We start from the raw sequence: 7194 nt of genomic DNA on the forward strand, positions 1-7194 counted from the left end.
CAATTCCAGACTTATTAACTTCACTCAGAGGACCAAACGGCCCCTAAGTTTATTGTTAGATTTTTTCAAGAACTTTTTATTATTTATTAACATTTTTACTATACATTTTAGAAACATATTTACACTATTGTATTTCTTTTTCATGAAAAAATTATTATTATTATTATTATTATTATATTTAACTAATTTCAAGATTAAAAAACTATTTTGATCCTTGAACTTTTATGAAACAATTTAATTCCTCAACTTGAGTTGATAACAAGTTAGTCCTAGTACTTTACAATTTCTAATAATTTAGTCCCTATCATGAAAAATATTAATAGGATTTATTAAAATTCCTTATACGTGTAAATTGATAAATTGATTATTTGGAATCAAATTTATTTATAAGCTATACAGACTAAGTCCTTAATTGTGATAAAAAAAAATTTATGATAGAGACTAAATAATTATAAATTATAAAGTACAAAGACTAAATTGTTATTTATTAAAATTAGGGATTAAATTGTTATAAATTTGAAAGTATATTGATTAAATCGTTATTGATTAAAGTTTAAGGACTAAATTATTAATTTCATAAAAGTTGAAGGACCAAAAGTTAATCTGGACCGATTAAATTTCTCTTGAATATATAAAGAGTAAAATTACCCAATATCACATATAGTTCCGTATGTACTGCTTTAATAATTAATACTAAGAAAAATCTCTCACTTCATGGAAAACTTTCCAAGTTCACAAGTTCTCGTTGTGATTTTGGTTCAAATAAAATTTATTGTTTGTGTTTTAATTATTAATGTTTTTAGTATTGTAAATATCTCCCCAGCATCAGAATTCCTTATACTTCAGAGAGTAGATCATCTTCTTAATTAACTAGTAAACTTAGCTCATAGTGTTATGTTTCTATTTTATTTTATTTTATCGTTTTTCATGTTAGTATTTGTTTATGGAAATGGGTGAACTTTCAAACTTATACATTTTAACAGATGTAATAATTAGCATTTTGATATATTGACAAATATTGTTGTGGATGATAAAAGATCTACATTCGAAAAATTAAGGGATCTCACCATGTTTAAAAGATAGATGGACCACTCTCATTCTCAATTTATTTTGAGATGAAATCTCATGTTATCTAATAGTAGGTAATTTCAAACTTGTGCGAAGAAATCAAACGGACCCGCAAAAGATAGGAAATAGGTCTATAAAAGATTCCAATGAAGAGTGGGTGAAGCAATTGACTCGCCTCCGCTTTGGAGGCCGACACCAACTCGCCCTTCTCATTGTGACAAATGTCAAAGACAAGAAGACAAAGCATTGGTCCTCTCCACCTTCGAGGTCGAGGCCACTGCTCCTTTTCTTTGGACGCCAACAATATACCATGATAGTTTCATATAGATAAGTTTGAGATAATTAAGTTCAGGTTCTTTTCTAAATTGCTTGCTTTGACCGTTATGTTAAAAATCAACTTAAGCATCAAAGTGTCTATGGCAAACAACACACTTATGTGTTATTCTGATTATTATTTTGCAAGTGACCTCTTTCCCAAAATGCAAATTCAACATGGTGGCACATGAAGGTCAAGTGATAGTCCATATTTTTCCATCAACAAATATAGTCCATGGACTACTAGGGTTTTTTTTTTCCTCCTTTTTCCTTTTTTTCCAGGGCAAGTGATTATGCAAAATCAAATCCTCAATGTTATTAGATGATTAGGATGACAAGGATGTTGGAAATGACTTTTGGGCTTAGGCCGATAGGAAAAGTTCGAGTGAGAAGTTTTGTCTCACATGAATAGATTGAGAATTGCCTAGAAGGTATAAATACCAAGGTATTCTAGATGAGAGTCCAAAGTGTGTTGGTAATGGAAGTATAACCCTTTCACTATACATGTACCACCATATGCCTGAATTTGGAGGGCAGCAACCCTTCGTGACATCCTTTCTAAACAAAGGATGCATTGGTATTCAATCAAATGACATTAAATAATAATATCATTAAATAAAAGTAGGTATTGAAGATCTTATTAAATTACTAATTAACTCAAAAGTTTAAATTGATAGGTTATGATAAATTTAATTATATTAATCGACCTCACATCTTTTATAAGATACATGAGCTATTTCAATTGATAAATTTATAATAATAACAATAATAATAAAGTTCATAATAATTACCAATTCAGAAAAATATCTAGTACTATCATAATGCTAACTACTTATTCCATTCATTTTTTGACATGTCATTAAATGATTTAATATTTTATTGTTCATTTATTTCATCAATCTCACATAATTCTTCAATGTTACTTTTGTGGCAAACGGTGAATTGAATTTTTTTATATTATCATAGTACTATAAATTTTCTCAAATAATTTTGAGATGAAACTTTACATTTTTCTAATATGATATAGAGCCAATGATTTAAATTATGTTTCGGTCAAGCTGGCAAGACCTAATGAATATTATATATATTTTATATTGAAAAAAAAGGAAGATAAATTAATAATAAATAACAATAACAAAAAAATAATTTCTTTTTTGGGGTATGAAGAACGTTGATTGGTTGGAGTGGATATGGATATGTGGTTCTCTGGCATGCCTGCTATGACCATGATGTTCAACACAATCCAACTACTAATCACCGTCCGATCAATTATAACATAACCCTAAAATTTAGCTCCACTGCTTGATCCAACGGCTAGGATCACATTATTCCACTTGTCTTTTTCCCGGCCCAAGGATCAAATAAAGACATTGGCAATAAATATGAGAAATTATTATTGGATGTGGTTGCAACCTAACCATGATCTCGACTATTAATTGTGTGTTGGTTAGATTTTAAAAATTTGGAGAAATTGAATGATGTAGACACGATTTAAGTTTCGTTTGAAAAATAATAAGATTTTTGAAAAAGTAAGTGTAGATCACGGGTGGGATATTTTTTGAATTCCTGTTTTGTCCCTAATAGAATTGTTGGTTTTGTGGTTCGTGTTCTTAAAAATTTGTTGTAATTATTAAGGCTTTAGTTATCAAATTGCAGTCTAGCTGATTCAATAAATAACAATTAATAATTCCTTCTTGATTTTTTTTCACCAAATTTAAATTCGAAATTTATTTTATATTAGTAAATTAAATTCTATATAGCTACTTTTTGAATTAATAATGATTAACAAAAATTTATTGATTTTTTCTCCAAAATATAAATTTAAATTCTAATATCGTGTCTGATTTGTCCAAACTAATTTTCAATTTTACTTTTTCAAAAATATTTTTTTAATATTTTTAAATGTTTATTACCATATATGATTTATTTAAATATTTTTTCATTATTTTCTATATATTTTTTGTCAAAATTAATTTTATCTTTTTCATATTTTCGAATTTTCAATTTGGTTGTTACTAACTTCACATTTTATACCTATTCTTTTCGAATTTAAATTAATCTAAATCTTTCTTAATCAATATTTTGAAAAAAAAAAAGTGTTTGTTATCGACACATAAGTTTAGAATTTAATTTTGGTTTGACGTGCTTTCTTCTCTAGTTAATGTTACTATAGAAGTAGGCTTTGTTTGATGGTACATGGGATGAAAATTCTCATTATCATGATTTTGGGGTTATTGAGGCGTAAATTTCATCAAACTCATCCTTTCAATAATTTGTGGAACATTTTATCCAAGGTAAGCTTTTTCCCTCTGGCAAACTATATCTCGGTTGACAATGTATCGGGATGGTTCCAACAATTTTAGTTCCATTAAGATTGTTGAAAATAAGGATATTTTGTGGTTGATGTCTATTTTATCGGACTGCCCCCAAAATGATATATGTGTAGTTGTTGAGCATGTCTCTATTATTGGTTCAAGTTCTGAAAATACACTGTATTTGAATAGTGAGTTAGTAGGAACATATTTTTCTCCCCAACCTTCTGAGCACAATATACTATATTTGAATAATGAGAAAGCAAGAACTGTCACACCTCCTCCCAATTACCTTATTAACCTAGAAAGATTGTGAAGATAGTAAACATCAACCATCTTATGACATTTATTGTCCATCTACTTCCTATTTAACATGATATTCAACATATGCATATGCATTCACGTCATAACCCGTAGTCTCATATGCAATCAAGGACTTCATATAATCTACATATGGGTCCATACATACATGGATATTTACAAATATATATATATATAAACAAAACCAACTCCTCTCACATCCCATAAAACATATCAACAAGTACAAACAAATAGCTCATCTCTCCACTCTAGATGATTATAAATACATGCCAAACCAGACCAAAATTATATACATACAAAAACCTAAGAAAACTTGAGCTATCTGACAACTTGATGCAGTAGCAATTGGATTTGTGTAGGCTAAGCACCAGGAACTCTTTCCCTACCTAGGAGAAGAAAACATAGCAAAGGATGAGTTAGAAAGCCTAGTGAGTGATGGTTTTGAAAAGAGCTAAATGTATAATCATTTATAAACAATATAAGATTTAAGATAACTTTCCATGATCTGGAAGAACATCTCATAAACTTAGAGTTCATAAATCATGTATAAAATCATTAAGAATAGGAAACCATGAAAATATAGTAAATCGGGTTTATATCATCAGCATCTATAAAGCTCACATTAAACCTGTATTAATAACCTTAGTTGAGGTAGAGCAAGCTCAATACTCTCAAGATCGTTAGCCTTAGCTGATGTAGAGTAAACTCAATACATTCAATATCGATGGCTCTCATACATGCACATAGAAGGCTCCCAAAGGGCTTAGCACCCTTTCATACGGCCCAAAGCCTGTATATGTGCTAGGGTGGGTCCCAAAGATGTATATCATACTCAAATATTGAACTTTCTAGATACCTTCTTCTATTTTTGAGTATCTGAAAGCCTGACAATCATATCTAGGATACAAAGCCTAATGGTTTGAAACTGTTCTTCTTTAATAGAAACGGTTAACAACACTCTTTGGCAATTTCATAAACATTCCATAGAAGATATAATGTCATGAAGAGCAAGTTCTTTTCCTTTGTAAACACAATATTTCATAATTGGCTATCAAAGCTCAATTCAAGTAAATTGTGTTCAAAACATAGCATTTTAAGATTAGATCATAAAACTCTTACTAGGTAAATCATGCTCAAAACCATATCATTCTAAGTTCATAAACTCATTTTCATAATAAATCATTTCATAAACCATAAAAGAATTTATTTTTCAAACAATTGTCACTAACGGTCAGTGATTGGCTCCTAGTGGTTTATAAGTCAATCCAATCTCTGTTTGGCCTGAAAATTAGACCATAACTCTTGGTTATTCCCTAAGCAATTCTATAACTCCAGTAATTCCTAAATTATCTTCAAATACCCTTAAATCATCCTAGAGTTCATATTTATTCATTTTATGGCCAAAAACCCACGAAAATCTTAAATGGACTCAAACTAGTTTACCAAGCATCAAATGATCAAGACAAGTAAATGGGTAGGCTAATGGGTAGCTGGGCGCACGGTGTCACAACCGCACTTTCGTAAGGGTCTCGAGGCGATTGTGCAACACTTGTTCTCACCCTCGAACAAGCCAGTGAATCCAAATTCGAAAAGCCGATGGCACAATGAGTGTTTTTAAGGAAATTGGACTCGAGATTTCCATGAGCAGCAAAACAAGACTATTCCAAATTACAATCATGAATGAACATATATTTACAGTCGACTTCTAACAAGCGGTTATACAATTCAAATGCAGAAATTACAACATGAACAAACTCAAATGAATGAACATATATTTACAGTCGACTTCTAACAAGCGGTTATACAATTCAAATGCAGAAATTACAGCATGAACAAACTCAAATGTGGCCAAGACATGTAGATTATCCCATCAAGATTACCATTCAAAAAGGTAATCTTGACATCCATTTTCCATATTTCATAGTCATAATATGTGGCAATGAACGAGAGAATTTGGATAAATTTTAGCATAACAACAGGCGAGAAAGTTTCCTCATAATCCACTCCCTCAACCTGGCTAGAACCTTTCGCTACTAATCTCGCCTTAAATGTTTGCACCTTTCCATCTACACTTCTTTTTCTATTGTAGATCCACTTGTAATGTATAGAGAGCAAACTCTGTACGAACATAGGCAAAAGCGTCTCCACGCTCCTTGTGTACGACCGCTCGAACAACAGCAGCTTCGAACGCTCGATCTACACGACCATAACACAGCAATGAACACAGCACAAACACTTCGCGCTCATCCTCAACGATCTCCTCAGTCATGAACTCCTCCGTAGCACCACGAAAGGCCTCCAGAAAACCTCGACGGTGTCAAGTTGAGTCTGACAGCACCAACAAGGCTACCTTGGTATTCTCAGTGTGAGAATCCAGAGGGTAGGCTCTGTTCGAACTTGGTATGAAGCAGACGAACAAAGGAAACATCGATCGCGTACATGACTGGGCAAGTGGGAGATGGTGAAGACCTATCATATAGGTCGATGCCCAATCGTTTAAATAAAGCTAAGCGATTGTCTAGCAAAAGCTATGCGATCGTTTAGCTCATCGTTTAGCTCGGTCTGTCGCCTACAGACTCTACACAGTCGTTTACTTTGGGCCAGCGATCGTAGAGCAAAGCTATACGATCGTTTAGTAAATATTGCACGATCGTTTAGCTCGTCCAGCCGTTGTTTAGTAAATCCGTATTTACTTCATGACTTCGTAAGTTTCTTTTTGCCGAGAGAAAAAACTCAAAACCTTTTTCAAATCTTTTGTAAAAACTCTTTTGTAAAACTTATTTTCAAAATAGGAAAACCATTTTCCTTTTAAACTTACGGTTACCATGATTCAATAACCACCCAATACTTTGGTTATTTAAAAGAAAAAGAATTAATTATCCAATAATTAATATTATTATAAATATAAATGATAACCAACTTATCATACTATATTTATAACCTATAGTTTTAATATTTTATCTTATGAAACATATAAGCCATAGTTCTTTTCCTATTCCATGGTACTTAATGTAAATTTCATTTACATCAATTCTCCACTAGACGTATCTCATACATCAAACCGATTATATCACATATAATCAAAATACTTCTTGTCAATTTGAACATTTCAAATCAACACCAAGAACTGATCCTCAACTGAACCCATTGAGCTACCAATGCGACCACATTGACCTGT

Source organism: Benincasa hispida, chromosome 1 (genome assembly GCF_009727055.1).
Source record: "Benincasa hispida cultivar B227 chromosome 1, ASM972705v1, whole genome shotgun sequence".
Taxonomy (NCBI): domain Eukaryota; kingdom Viridiplantae; phylum Streptophyta; class Magnoliopsida; order Cucurbitales; family Cucurbitaceae; genus Benincasa; species Benincasa hispida.